The sequence below is a fragment of the Sesamum indicum genome, unplaced genomic scaffold, assembly GCF_000512975.1.
Source record: "Sesamum indicum cultivar Zhongzhi No. 13 unplaced genomic scaffold, S_indicum_v1.0 scaffold00259, whole genome shotgun sequence".
NCBI classification, from domain to species: Eukaryota; Viridiplantae; Streptophyta; class Magnoliopsida; order Lamiales; family Pedaliaceae; genus Sesamum; species Sesamum indicum.
In genome coordinates this window covers 699-17,927 of record NW_011628153.1, presented here as the reverse complement: position 1 = coordinate 17,927, position 17,229 = coordinate 699, and the positions used below count along the sequence as shown (strand labels likewise).

The window sequence follows — 17,229 nt, the reverse complement described above, 5'->3', positions numbered from 1 at the left end:
TTGGAGGTTGTTGCTTCTCTTAAAGGGCCAGTGTATTCTATATAGGCGATATGGGAATGTATTGATGCCATTCAAATATGCTGGATATCCTATGCTCTTAAGTGCCATTACAGTGGACAAGGATGATAACAATTTTCTTTCCTCTGATCGAGCACATCTTCTAGTTGCATCCTCGGAGCTTGTTTGGTTGACGTACATTCATCATCTGCCTTTAATTTCGATATCAATCTTCTTTAGATAAGTACTTTGTAAATGTACTTTTGCTTATGTAAGTGTGAAAACTTAAGCTTTATGAACAATTTGAATTTTGAAGCCACTGCATCAGCTGGCACATGACTGTTACATCTTACAAAAACCACTCCGATGTTTCTCAAAAAGCTGCCGTACCTTGATGTTATAGTTTTCTCTTGTGGTCTGTTACTTGAATCGAGGTCCATTTACAAACTTGAGGGTTCATAGAGTTAAAGGGTTCATAGAGTTCATGTTTATTTGTTCGGTACCTTTTGTCGAGTCAATTTGCTTGCGAAGAGAGTCCAACTTTTATTTTAAAATTGAACAAAATCATGGAACTATTGTGTTGAAAGTACTTTATGGTGACTATTCTTTGAAAGACAAAATTTCATTATTCTACGGCGCTGTGGAAGTTTATGGTTTATGAACATTGTGAACTTGAAGGCCTCTGCATCAGCTGCTATGTGCCTGTTATATCTTAAAAACCACTCCACTGTTGCAAACTGCTTTATGGTCTTTCTCAGGTGGATTATTTTGTTTGAATCCAGGTCCATTTTAGGAACTTGTGGTTTTATAGGGTCACTTTTTGTTTGTTCAGGTACCTTATACCATTGTTGCTCCAATATGATTCGACAGCAGAGGAATCAGATAAGATAGATGCACATGGTGTTGGAACTAGCGGTCAAATAGCAAAAAAAATACATGCTGTAAAAGCATCTCATGCCTTGTCAAGGCTTAGTGGTTTGGTTGACGAGGAGATCCCGACACCCTACAATCAGACTGCAGCTGATGCCCTTAGAGCTTTACTAACCCCTAAACTTGCAAGCATGCTGAAAAATAAATTAGCAAAAGACCTCCTATTCACATTAAACTCAAACTTGGAGTCCCCTGAGGTAAATGCTGCAGATTTTGCATTTTCACAAAGAAAAAACATATTAGGTGCTACTTGAGCATTGCCCCGTCTTCTTGCATCAGTATCTGCATATTTTCTTTGAATGTTGTGAAACTCAGAGCACTATAACAGGGCAGGCTTCTTAACATACCTTTTCTGTTATGTAGGCAATACTTGCTTCTTTCTTCTTTTGTAAGTACTTTGTTGGTTCTATTAGATGTAGATGACTGAGGGAAAAAAGAGATGAAAGCAATATGTTCTACATGTTTGTGTTATTAAAAGGTTTCAAATTTACGTCCTTAGGTCTTCTTGGCTTTAACTACTTGGTATGTAGTTGTCATGAAGATTCTATAATTGATTCAAGTTTCATTTTTTTTTCTTTTCCCGGTTTACTTTTCTACTAGCAAATCCGGGTGTGGTGGTGGCATGGATGTTTTCTGGACGTTGTGCATTTAAATCTAAAGAACTCAATTATCCTTTGAACTGTCTTTTGCACTGGACATAGTATTTAATTGAAAGAATCTCTTGTGGTTTCTCATCTAACATATGTTATGGTACTCGTCGCATGTGCAACTTCTTCAAATTTGTCGTGTAGCCCTCTAATTTATAGTTCTTTCTTTTTCTTTCTTTTTTGTCTTCCATGTTTCTTTTAAAGTAATTTTCTTTCAGTTACATTTGCTACACGTGGTGAGAAGACCACAGTGATGTTCTCGGAAGTGCTTTAGTATTGGTGTTCCGTGGTGTAGGTGGCTATTCATATGCTATCATATCATTTTTATCATTTGTCCCCCAATGTTTTGTGTTGCTGGGTTCTCATTTTCTTGGACTTTTGACTAATTGGAGCCTATTTCTTCATTGTTTTTGTTGCTCTGTTTTAATTTATCTAGTAATAGCATTTGTGTTCTACCACCTTCCATATTTGCTTCTTTGCTGTTGAAACTCTGTTGTTGTTCTCTATTTTCAACTTTCTTTTTTCACAGCATATATAGTCAACTAATATATCGTAGAACTCTTGTAAAGTTTATCTGCTCCTGTGATAGAGATTGTGTTCTTGCTTGAGTGCTTGGACTCACGTTGAAGTAACTTCCTCCTCGCTTGTACAATTCTTTGACAACATAAGAATTGGCGGGTGATGAATACAGTTGTTGAACAAAACCTTCCAGCCAAAAAGGTGAGAATAGATCCATCCTCATACACTCTCATTTTTTATTTAGAAGGGTATATAATTGAAATAATACATAAGTGGCGTTCACACTTCTATTATAGTATAATATAATAATATATATAACTGTAAATGAAAAGCATACTAAGTTATTGTGTCTATTATAAATTTGTGAATGATTTGCTTGGACTCACGTTGAAGTAACTTCCTCCTCGCTTGTACAATTCTTTGACAACATAAGAATTGGCGGGTGATGAATACAGTTGTTGAACAAAACCTTCCAGCCAAAAAGGTGAGAATCTCATCCTCATACACTCTCTTTTTTTATTTAAAAGGGTATGTAACTGAAATAATACATAAGTGGCGTTACACACTTTTATTATAGTATAATATAATAATATATATAACTGTAAATGAAAAGCATACTAAGTTATTGTGTCTATTATAAATTTGTGAATGATTAGTTATTATATTTCTTCATTTATGACTGTCGTTAAATAATTTTTAGTTTTTAATTTATTCGCATAGGATAATGGAAGTAGTATTTGTCTTTTTTTATATTACTTCTTTTTTGTGATAACAATTATATCTTTTTCTTACAATAATAGATTGTTAAATTATGCATAGTAACTTTGTAATTAGTTAATTTATGTAAAATCAAGTTAGTAGTTGAATTCTAACTTGGATGTTATATGGTAATTGGATTCAATGGAAATGGTTTATATGCAAATTATATTGCATAATAAGAATTATTTATGATTTATTATATATTAAAAATTATTTGTAATGAGAAAGTCACCATTATTTTATTTATTTTATATTTGTTTCACTTATTAATTAAATTTCTTATTTTATTTGTCGTGTTGTGGGAAAAAAATGTTTTAAAATTGATGGAATGAATTGGAGTGCTACAAATTAAAATTTTAATTGATTATTTAATTTAAAGATTAATTAAGAATTTAATGATTTAGAAATTACATATTACTTGAAAAACTATTAAGTGGACCAAATATTTTAATGCAGTATATATGTTAAGTAGTAAGACATCAATTATCTACTGGTTTGTTTTACACACACACACACACACACACATATATATATATATATAATTGTAGTTGTTGTCATTATCTATGGTTTAATGATTTTGAATTTTAATGTTTATAAATTTTTACAAGTTTGGTTTGAAATTTGACCAAATTTGTTAGAATTTATAAACGTTAAGGTTAAAAATTCACATCAATGGCTAAATAAGTCAAAATGAATCTTATATGTAAATATTTGGGACCACGTGACCATGGCACTTATTTGTATTTTTTGAATTTTAAAATAATTATTTTTAAAGAAATTGTCTACATGAATATTATATTATACAATTATATTTTTTTATATTATGTATAATTTACTATAGAAATAAAAAAATATTTATTTGCGTACTTAGAATAAGAAAATTAAATCAATTGTACATAAATTGTTTATAATTATATTAATATTTTATGACTTATTATACTAATAATATTTTCAAACTATTATATTGTTATATATAGGGTATATTATATTTATGGTCTCTTTTTGTTTTATTTTCTGTGTACCAATGTTATAGGGAAAATTACATATTTTTGGTTTCTTAATGTTGTCGTATAATAGGACTTTTAAAGAATCTACATGTCTTATATAATTATATTTGTTATATTATTTATGAATTATCTTTATTCCATATTATTAGATAGATATTTATTCACTTTATTAGGCAATAAAAAAAAATTGAATTTATTGTACAAAATAAATAAATAGTCCATATGGTTATTATATTTGTAATTATAATTGAATTTATTGTATTTATAATTCTCATGTAGGGTTAGGAGTTAGGATATAAAATAATGGTCTTATAACTTATACTAGAAAATTAGAATTACATCATTTAATTATATTTTTAATTATTTTTTTTGGGGATATGTCATATATTTATATATAGGATGATGTTAATATTATTATATTTTTATTTTTATACATCATTTAATTATATTTTTAATTATTTTTTTTGGGGATATGTCATATATTTATATATAGGATGATGTTAATATTATTATATTTTTATTTTTATAAGTTTTTTATCAATATTTTTTGACCAATTCCTAACGAAATAAGGGTTAAGCCTAAAACAATGAAAGTTTCAGTATGTGTAATTTAGAACTTTTTGGAGGAAAATATAATTTTTTATTTTTAAGTTAATCCTAAATTTATTCATTAATTATGTCAAGTTTATTTTGTTAATAAAATTTTAATGGCAACTTAGCTATTTCTTTAATTAATTTTGTTATTCATAATAATAACTAGTTAATTTTTATGGACTAGTCGTATGTACATAATTAACATTAACATTAATGTTTATAAATTTTTATAGATTTGGTTGAAATTTGACCAAATCCGTAAGAATTTGTAAACATTAGATGTAGATTGTGAAAAATATATAATAAAAAAAGTCAAAAATAATTCTATATGTAAATATTTGGATCATGTGACGATGACATTTATTTTTACTTTTTGTACTCTAAAAAAAAATATTTACATGCTTATTATATTAAAGGTTAAAATAACAAAATAATTATTTTCTTTTTTTTTTGTGCACTTTCTATACTAAAAAAAGTAATTAGTTAGACTAAGAATAACTTATGTACTAAAATTGTCTACATACATATTAAATAATTATCTATGTTATATTGTTTATGAACTACTATTATAATCATATCGTTCATATTATTATATATTTATTCACTTTATTAGATGAAGATTGAATTTACTATACAAAATTAAATAAATTGTCTATATATGGGCAGTTATTTTTTTGCACTAGTTGTTTCTTGTTTTGTCATTTTTCTTTTAATTGATTTTGTTAATTTATTATGTGGGTAGTTATTTTTTTGCACTAGTTGTTGTGGTATTTCTATATGAATATAATAAATAAATTTTATAATTTAAAAAGTAATAATTTGTTAGGTAGTAGTTTTAATAATTAAATGATATCTTTGTGTTAATTTTTAATAGAAAAAATATTAGATGGATAAGTCAGTTTTCTAATTTTATATGTAAGCTAATATCATTACTTTAAATTTTGATTTTGAATAACATCAAAAATTAAAAAAAAACTAATTTATTATTTATATTAAAATTAAATATTAATTTATTAAAAAATTATAATATATGGTCAGAGTTTATTATTAATGTATATAATCAAACGTTACGAACATATCCTTGCTTTGGATGTTTCGCAGTACAATTAGTAAATAAAAATTAATTTTTAAATTTATTTGAAGATAAAATTCTTATTTTATTTATTAGAATTTGTGGATTTACTTATTAAAATTACAAGTTCTCTAATTTTTATTAAAAAAGATAAAAGAGTCCCCCCTCGGTAGCCCTTCCCACATGATGCTAAACAAAGGCCGTTTAGGTGGCACCAGCGAGATCCATCTAAGGTAAGGTCGTGTCGCGGTTGTTTCATGTCTTTCAATTTTTTTATTAAATTATGGGCAAAAAGAATATTTATCTGGCTGGACAGTGGTCTTAAAAATTAAACATTATGAAACATAGTTTTACTTGTATATTATTACGTTTCGAAATTATACTTACATGTTCTGTCAAAATTCTCCATTTACATTTTACCTTTTTCGATATGATTTCGACATAAAATGTTGGCTTAGCAAATAAGGATTATATAAATCTTGAATTTCGTCAGTCATTGAGTATTTTTATGTACATTTTTGTACTTAGAATGAATATAGGTTATGTATATGGAATGGAGTTAATACTATCATATATTCTTTTATAGAATGGAGTTAATACTATCATATATTCTTTTATAAGTACAAACATTATTACATATAAATGTGATTGAGGGGTTAAAATTAAACATTTGTGTAATTTTTTTGTTATCGTCAATATTTTTTGTCCAGTCCTTAATAAAGAGGGTCAAACTAGAATTTTTTGTTTTAAAAAAAAAGTGCAATTCTCATTTTTAAAAGCGATATAAGTATAATGAACCTTAGATTAATCATTTCTCAATTATCTTCTTTAATCATATTATATTATATTATTTGAAATGTTGAGGTGGATAAGTTATTTGGTCCTTATTTTGTATTATATTTAGATTTAATTGTGACTTATTATTTTCATGAGTAGATTTGAATTTATTCTAATTATTCGTAATTTCTTTAATATTTTGCTTATATAAATGTGATTGAGGGGGTAAAATTAAAAATTTGTGTAGTTTTTTTGCTATTGTCAATATTTTTTGTCCAGTCCTTAACAAAGAGGGTCAAACTAGAATTTTTTGTTTTCGAAAAAACGTGCAATTCTCATTTTTAAAAGCGATATAAGTATAATGAACCTTAGATTAATCATTTCTCAATTATCTTCTTTAAGCATATTATATTATATTATTTGAAATGTTGAGCTGGATAAGTTAGTTGGTCCTTATTTTGTATTATATTTAGATTTAATTGTGACTTATTATTTTCATGAGTAGATTTGAATTTATTCTAATTATTCGTAATTTCTTTAATATTATGCCTATATATTCCTATTTATATTGTAGGTATTAATTAATTTTGTTAAATTTATAATTATAATCATATTATTAATCCAACGATGGGACTATATACGTAACTTAGTTTTTTTTTTTTTTTTTTCACTTTATGTACTCTAAAAAATAAAATAAAATTAAAATTAAATGATTATAGGACTTTTAAAGAATCAACATGCATTTTATAATTATATTTATTGTATTATTTATGAATTACCATTATAATCATTTCATATTATTATATTTTTAGGAAAAAATCCAGAGTCACCCCTGTAATAATAGGAATGTTAAAAAAACTCCATATGAAAAATTAAAGTACCAAATACTTCCCCTATGATATAAAATAAAGTTCAAAAAATCCTTCGTACAAAAACTGGGGCAGTGTGATTATTTATTCGTAATATAGGCGGTGATTTTTTATATTAAAAATTTCATGGGGAGTTTTTTGATATTTGTTATATCACAAGGGTCAAAATGGATTTAACACTATATTTTTATTTTTATAAGTGTAGAATTAAAATTTTATCAATATTTTTGGACAATTCCTAATGGATTTAGTGTGAAAGTTTGAATGGTGTGTGTAATTGTAGAACTCTTTGAAGAAAGTCATTTTTAAGTTAATGTTGCTTATTATTATGTGGTTAATTACTATATAATTTATTAGACATAAGGAGTGTTTTGCCTATTTTAGAACATAGGGAGTGTTTTGTCTATTGAATATCTGGATAGTGGTTCTAATAATTAAATATTATAATCATAACACAAAAACGTAATAATTATTTGGATTATATAAATATAGTTCTATCTGATAAAATTTAGTAATGTCAAAGTGTAAGTGTGAAAAAGTATGATCATAAAAACTAACAAATTTATAATTTATTTTGAATAGAAATAAAGAAGAGAGGGATAGATTAGTTTTCTAATTTTATAAATTTTAATTTTTATTATATTTAATGTTATTTGTATTATATTAGAAATTTATAAATTAATTTATTACTTATATTAAAATAATTTTTTACATTTAAAAATTATAATGTGGTTAACATATATTAAAATATTTAATGAAAATTGACTTTGATTTTTTATTCATTTGAAGATAAAAGTTCTCTAATTTTATTTTTAAAAAGTTGATTTTATTAGTAGAATGTGGTAAATATTTATTAAAATAATTTCAAGCCAATTAATAATTCAATTTCAAATAGTTATTGATATATTAATATTTATAAAAATTCTCTCATTTTTTATTTTGAAAATTATAATTTCATCTATTTTAATATGTAACATAAGAGTCATATCAAATCTAATTATTTTAGGTATAGAATGACTTAAAACACAATGAATATTATACGGGTAGAATTGAGTAAATACGGGTAGAATTGAGTAAATAATATCAATGAATATTTAAGGAGTTCAAATTCGAATAAGATAATACCCACATATTGGCAGATCTAGAAACTGGACTTGATAAATACACCCCATCTGTTGGTCATTAATTGAGTCTAAATAATAATAGTGCCGCGCTTGGGCCACAAGCCCAGGCCCCAACACTCATAGTAAACAAGAAACAAGCTTTTATTGAATTAGGCTATTTATCCTAATCCCAAGTGAACGGCCTTAAGTCGAATGACAAAGTGAAAAATTCCAAAAGTTTAGAAAGCAAATTGTGATAACTTAATATAATTTGACCATCTAAAATAAAATACTTGTTCCGGAAGAAAAAGTGTGTTTTTTAATTAATATATCTTCCACATTTTTATAGTACTACCAAGTATCTTGAGGTGAATATAAAAATTATAAGATTTGAAGTAATACAAATTTTTTAAACACAAATAATATGAAATATTATTAAATTTCTATTTAAAACAATAATATTAACTTCAATTAATTTTATTTTGAATATTATTATTATTGGTACATAAAATTAAAATATGCTAATTATAATCTAAAATATAATTACGAGTTAAGTACAAATATATAAAGAAATTCATTACTGGAATATAAGATAGACAAAATTAGTTTGTACATCTCATCTTTATTTTTATATTAATTATAAACTTATTTTACTTTTATACTTTATTTTTAGAAGGATTTTAGTCGTGATTTTTTCTCTTTTATAGTTAATATTAGAATTAACAAATTTTGTATTTTGTAGATATAATTATATCTTTTATAATGATATAATAAATTTATAAACGATATAATTATAATAAAATATATTTATTTTTTAAATAAAATTAGTGATTTTAATTTATATAAATATAAATTAATACTAAATTTTACATATAATTTAGCTGAGGTAGTTTTTTTTTTAAAAAAAACTTGACCAAAATTATAATAAATGGGAGAGTGGGGGTTGAGAGATAATAAATGCAGAATTGGTGAATACTTTTAATTTTGTTGATTTTTTTTTAGTTTTTCCATCTTCCATGATGGAGGCTATTTTTAGTAAATAATACAGTATGAATGTAAAAAATAATTAGTAGAAAAAAAATAATGATGACATTATCTTTTTATCATTCCAATTTATTTATAAAAAAAATAATAATATTAATCTGACTCCACATACGATTAAAAATATTAAATCAGTGACAAAACGAAAAATTTAGATAATATTTATTTGCTAAGGTCAGCATTTTGCATTTAAACCATGAACAGAATCAAATATAAATGAAAAATTTATAAGACCACCGACTAACCAAGAAAGATGATCTTTTCACCCATAAAAAAAAAAATATAGCGCCAAAATATTCTTTAAATTATTTATTTTAGAAACTTTTAAATTTAAAATAAAACTACAAGAATTCAAGATAAATTTTTACTTGAAATTGAGTTATTATTTTCTTTGAAAATATTTCAATGAATTTTTTACCATATATAATAATTAAAAAATTATAATTTTTCAAAATAAAAAAATTAGAGAACTTTTATAAATTTAGTTATAATTAATTATTAATATATCAGTAACTATTTGAAATTGAATTATTAATTGGCTTGAAATTATTTTAATAAATATTTACCACAAATTCTACTAAATAAAATCAATTTTCTAAAATAAAAATCAGATAACTTTTATCTTCAAATGAGTGAAAAATCAAAATCAATTTTCATTAAATATTTTAACATATTTGACCACATTATAATTTTCAAATGTAAAAATTTTATCGTAATATAAATAATAAATTAATTTATAAATTTTTAATATAATACAAATAACATTAAATAAATTAATTTATAAATTTTTAATATAATACAAATAACATTAAATATAATAAAAATTAAAATTAATAAAATTACAAAATTAATCTATCCCTCTCATCTTTACTTCTTTTCAAAATAAACTATAAATTAATTTAGTTTTATGGTCATATTTTTTCACACTACACTTTGACATTACTAAATTCTATCAAATAAAACTATATTTATATAATCAAAATAATTATTACGTTTTTGTATTTATGATTATAATATTTAATTATTAGAACCATTGTCTAGATATTCAAACAAAATATTATTTTAATTCAATTTTATAATGTTTACTATGTACACGATGACTAGTTCTTAAAAATTAAATAGTAATTAACCACATAATAATAAGCAATATTAACTTAAAATAAAAAATTACATCTTCTTCCATAAAGTTTTAAAATTATACGCACCATTCAAAACTTTCACACTTGATCTTTTAGGAATTGTCCAATAATATTGATAAAATTTTAATTTTACACTTATAAATATAAAAATATATAATAAATATAAGACTAAAAATGTTAACTTAGTGATGTAATTTTAAATTTTAAAATCAGTTCTAAGGTCAGCATTTTATGTCCAAACTCCTAATTTTACATGATAATTATATATCTAAAACATGGACTATTTATTTTTTTATACAATAAATTCAATTTTTTTCTTTTTTTTATTGCCTAATAAAACGAATAAATATATATCTAATAATATGAAAGATTATAATGATAATTCATAAATACTACAACAAATGTCTTTATAAAATGCATGCAGATTCTTTTTAAAAGTCCTATTATTATTTAGTTTTAAGTTTAATTTTGTACACAAATTATTCTTAATTCTAAATAATTAATTTTAATTTTTAGAGTACATACAATAAAGAAAAAAAGAAGAAATTAAATTAAATATACAATCCCATCAATGGGCTTTGTTATACTTATTTTTTCCTAAATATTTGAAAAATCTTGTCAATTTAGCTATACTATCAATTTTGAAATAAATCCATATAATATTCCTCAATAGCTCGATGACAGTCCTGAATAATTATTTGTTGGTATACTTTGTTTTCAAAAGAATTTCATAAGCTTGTTTAGTAGTTAACTAAGCATTATTTTAAATTTCATATTTGTGGACATAATTATATATTTTATAATCAACAGTGTGAAAAAGATAATATACATATAAGATGTTTATTATATTTTTTAATTTATGAAGATAATGTTTAATTTTAGTAGTTATTCAAACAAAACATTATTTTAGAGATCAAGACATTTATACAAGAAATAAAAAAAAGGACAAAAAAAATCTACAACAAACTTAACAGCAAGACTTACCTGAATGGCAAAGCGCCCAATATAAAATTATCCCATTTTCAAATTATTCATATTAATATAAATAATAAAGTAACAATAAACTACAAAGACATAAAAATGATTTTTATTACTTCTTATTATTATTTTTAATTTAATTATTATTTATTTTAAAAATATCTTAATAAATTATTATTAGACATAAATAATAAAATTGTTTAATATATATGTACCACAAATAATAATAAATAAATTTTTAAAATAAAATTATATAATTTAATTAACATTATTTTTTTTAATAAACTTGACCAAATTATAACAAATAAATTTAGTTTTTAAAAGTAATTTTGTCTTAAGAGCATTATTTTAATATAAATAATAATTTAATTTTTTAAAATTATTATTTTTGTTTGACATAATACAAAATAAAATAAATTATAATCAAAATTTAAAACCAAAATAATAATATTAACTTACATAAATGCCCATTCAGAATACTATTAATATTGGGGTTGTAAAAAATTCAGAAGTATTAATCCATGATTTTAGCATAGTAGGAGTGATGAGAAATAATAAATATAAAATTTTAATTTCTCTGATTTTTCATATTTGATAGAGGCATTTTTAGTAAATATTAAAGAGATCTGCTCATAAAAATAATTAGACCGCAATCAAAAGAAATCTACTCATAAAAATATATAAGTGACCACTAAATCTAGTATAATGACAAAATAAGAAAATTTTAAATAATATAATATGATACAATTAATGGAAGACAACTGAGAAATGATTAATATAGGGTTACTTCGCTAGATAATTACACTCTTTTCTCAAAAAACAAATCTAAAATTACATGTACAAAAAATTCACTATTTTCATCTGACCCTTTTTGTTAAGAATTTGACAAAAAATTTTGACAATAGCACAAAAATTACACCAAATTTTTAATTATTACCCCCTCAATCAACATTTGTTATGTAATATTTTTGTACTTATAAGAAGAAATATATAATAATAATATTAACTCCACCCCATATACATAGCCTATATTCATCTCTGTAAATACAAAAATATACATGAAAATGATAAATGAGTAACAATATTCAAATTTTATGTAATTCTAAATCATATCGAAAAAAGGTAAATTATAAATAAAAATTTTGTCAGAACATATAAGTGTAATTTCAAAACTTGATAATAGTAAAATTATATTTTTATAAAATTTAATTTTTAAGACCACTGTCTAGCCAGATAAATATTCTTTTTACTCATAATTTCATAAAAAATTGAAAAACATGGAATATTCTTTCTCCTATTTTCAAATTATTTATTTTAATAGGAAATAAATAAACTTTTAAATAGAATTTGAGCTAAAACTTTTACTTGAATTAAATTATTATTGAAAATATTTTAATGAACTTTGACAATTAAGAAATAAAAAACTTAGAGAAATAAAAAATTAGAGAACTTTGTAATTTTAATACGTATTTACCACAAATTCTAATAAATAAAATAAGAATTTTATCTTCAAATAAATTAAAAATTAATTTCTATTTACTAATTGTATTGCCAAAAATTCAACGCAAAGGATATTCGTAATGTTTGGTTATATACATTAATAATAAACTCTGCATATATTATAATTTTTAAATAAATTAAAGTTTTATCTTAATATAAATAATAAATTAGTTTATTTCTTTAATTTTTGATGTTATTCAAAATAAAAATTTAAAGTAATAATATTAGCTTACATATAAATTAAAAAACTGAATAATTTTTTTTCTATTAAAAATTAACACAAAGATATCATTTAATTATTAAGACCACTACCTAACAAGTTATTACATTTTAAATTATAAAATTTATTTATTATATGTACGTAGAAATATTAAAACAACTAGTGCAAAAAAATAACTACCCACATAATAAATTAACAAAATCAATTAAAAGAAAAATGACAAAACAAGGAACAAGAAGTACAAGTAAAAATAAATGCTATGATCACGTGGTTCAAATATTTATATATAAAATTATTTGACTTTTTTTTTTTATATACCACAAGCTACTGTATTTTATATAATATGATTTTTGATCTCTAATGTTTACAAATTCTTACAAAATTAGTCAAATTTCAAACTAAATCTATAAAAATTTATAAACATTATGCTAATTATGTACATGACGACTAGTCCATAAAAATTAACTAATTATTATTATGAATTAACAAAATTAATTAAAAAAATAGCTAAATTGTCATTAAAGCTTTATTAACAAAATAAGCAACTAACTTGACATAATTAACGAATAAACATAGAATTAACTTAAAAATAAAAAATTACATTTTCCTCCAAAAAGTTCTAAATTACACATACTGAAACTTTCATTGTTTTAGGCTTAACCCTTTTTCGTTAGGAATTGGTCCAAAAATATTGATAAAAAATTTTACACTTATAACAATAAAAATATAATAATATAAAATCATCCTATATATATATGACATATTCCCAAAAATATTTATTAAATGACGCAATTCTAATTTTCTACTATCATTTATAAGACCATCATTTTATATCCTAACTCCTAACCCTACATTAGAACTATAAATCAATAAATTCAATTATAATTACTAATATAATAACCGTATGGACTATTTATTTATATCGTACAATAAATTCAATTTTTTTCTTTTTTTATTGTCTGATAAAGCGAATAAATATCTATATAATAATATGAGATAAAGGTAATTCATAAATGATATGACAATAATTATATAAGGCATATAGATTCTTTAAAAATCCTATTACACGACAACATTAAGAACAAAAAATATTTAATTTGCCCTATAACATTGGTATACAAAGAATAAAACAAAGGGACCATAAATATAATTTACATTATATATACAATATAGTAATATGAAAATATTATTAGTAAGATATAATAAATCACAAAATACTAATATAATTATAAATAATTTATGTACAATTAATTCAATTTTTTTATTCTATGTATGCAAATAAATATTTTTTGTTTCTATAGTAAATTATATATAATATAAAAAAAATAATTGTATAATATAATATGCATGTAGACGTAAGATATAATAAATCACAAAATACTAATATAATTATAAATAATTTATGTACAATTAATTCAATTTTTTTATTCTATGTATGCAAATAAATATTTTTTGTTTCTATAGTAAATTATATATAATATAAAAAAAATAATTGTATAATATAATATGCATGTAGACAATTTCTTTAAAGATAATTATTATAAAATTCAAAAAGTACAAATAAATGCCTTGGTAATGTGGTTCTAAATATTACATATAAGATTAATTTTGATCCATTTAGCCATTGACGTGATTTTTTATCTTTAACGTTTACAAATTCTTACGAATTTGGTCAAATTTCAAACCAAATTTGTAAAAATTTATAAACATTAAAATTCAAAATCATCAAAATCATAAATAATGACAACAAATATAATTATATATATATATATTTGTGTGTATGTGTGTGTAACAAGCCTATAGATAATTGATATCTTACTAAACATATATACTGCATTAAAATATTTGGTCTACTTAATAGTTTTTCTAGCAATATGTAATTTCTAAATCATTAAATTCTTAATTGATCTTTAAATTAAATAATCAATTAAAATTTTAATTTGTAGCACTCCAATTCGTTCCATCAATTTTAAAATATTTATTCCCCACAACATGACAAATAAAATAAGAAATTTAATTAATAAGTGAAACAAATATAAAATAAATGAAATAATGGTGACTTTCTCATTACAAATAATTTTTAATATATAACAAATCATAAATAATTATTATTATGCAATATAATTTGCATATAAACCATTTTCATTGAAATCCAATTATCATATAACATCCAAGTTAGAATTCAACTACTAACTTGATTTTACATAAATTAACTAATTACAAAGTTACTATACATAATTTAACAATCTATTATTATAAGAAAGAGATATAATTGTCATCACAAAAAAAGAAAGAAATATAAAAAACGACAAATACTATCTCCATTATCCTATGCAAATAAATTAAAAACTAAAAAATAATTATAAAATTATTTACGGCAGTCATAAAGGAAGAAATATAATATCAAATCATTCATAAATTTATAATATATACAATAACTTAGTATGCTTTTCATTTACAGTTATATATATTATTATATTATACTATAATAACTTAGTATGCTTTTCATTTACAGTTATATATATTATTATATTATACTATAATAAAAGTGTGAACACTACTTATATATTATTGATACCCTTTTAAATAATAAATGAGACTATATGAGGATGGATTTATTCTCACCTTTTTGGCTGGAAGGTTTTGTTCAACTGTATTAATCACCCGCCAATTCTTATGCTGTCAAAGAGTTGTATAAGCAAGGAGGAAGTTACTTCAACATGGACTCAAGCAAGAACACAATCTCTACCACAAGAGTAGATTAGCTTTACAAGAGTTCTACAATATGTTAGTTGTCTATATATCTGTGAACAAGAAAGTTGAAAATGGAGAACAATAACAGAGTTCCAGCAGCAAAGAAGCCAATATGCAAGGTGGTAGAACACAAACGCTATTATTACTAGATAAATTAATCAGAGCAGCAAAAACAATGAAGAAATACGCTCCAATTAGTCAAAAATCCAAGAAAATGAGAACCCAACAACACAACATTAGGGGACAAATGATAAAAATGATATGATAGCATATGAATAGTCACCTGCACCACGGAACACCAATACTAAAGCACTTCCAGAAACATCACCGTGGTCTTCTCAACAAGTGTAGCAAATGCAACTGAAAGAAAATTATGTGATGAACTTCATTGGAAGAGTTTAAAAGAAAGATGGAAGACAAAAATGAAAGAAAAAGAAACAACTATAAATTAGAGGGCGACAGGACAAATTTGATGAAATTGCACATGCGACGGGTACCATAACATATGTTGGATGAGAAACCATAAATGCAAGTACTTTCACAAAGTTACAAACACTATGTATAGTCCGCAAATAGTGAATCTCATTTCAATTTCATGCTAAACCAAATTTACAATGGCCTGTTGATGAAAAGATAGTTTATTATATGTTTGTCATTTTCAAATTACATTTACCACAAACGTTAAAATTCTTTAATTGGTGTACCTCCTAGATTCACAAGACGAGCTCACTGTATCGGACTCTTATATCTGCATCGCCTGCTGAGTAGCTGCAGGAGATAGTAGTTTCAAAATCTAAGCCACATCCTAACAATATAGTTTAACATAGAAAGTGGTATGAGATTATGTAAATGGTCCACCAGTCAATGCAAATTTCACAAACTATAAAATATTGTCCATAGTTTTGTCATTACCGAAAACACAAACAAAAGAAAATTCCAGAGTTGAACTCATTTGGATAGCATCCTATCCCATAGAATATATTACCTAGAAGGAAGATGGCTTGGGGAACAAAAGGAGTACTTGCCGTCTCCCTCTAAGCAGACTTTCAAATATGCCTGAAAGTCTTTCGCAAGTTTGGCGGTGTTTTTTCTTCGTTGCATGTATGGAAATCAAACCATCTAGACCATCTAGCACGCATCAGAGATTGGTGCAAAAAAAAGTTCAAACATCATTTTATTGCCCCATAAATTTTAAACAAAAAAACTAAAAACAAAGTCTATTTGCATTGTTTGAGTTTCAAGAGATTGCAAGATTTCTAGGACACCACAATTTGCAGGCAATCATGACACATAAATGGTTAAAATAGATAGAATAGATGAAAT

At 23.3% G+C, this 17,229-nt stretch overlaps 1 long non-coding RNA gene across 1 annotated transcript; it reads right to left on the bottom strand.

The window, feature by feature from the left end:
• Nucleotides 1-16,044: 16,044 nt before the first annotated feature.
• On the bottom strand, nt 16,045-16,934 carry LOC105179978. Its single transcript, XR_002286447.1, has 3 exons — nt 16,892-16,934; nt 16,611-16,674; nt 16,045-16,266 (listed from the first exon to the last, which is right to left on the bottom strand). It is a non-coding gene; the product is annotated as an uncharacterized LOC105179978 (long non-coding RNA).
• Nucleotides 16,935-17,229: the final 295 nt, after the last annotated feature.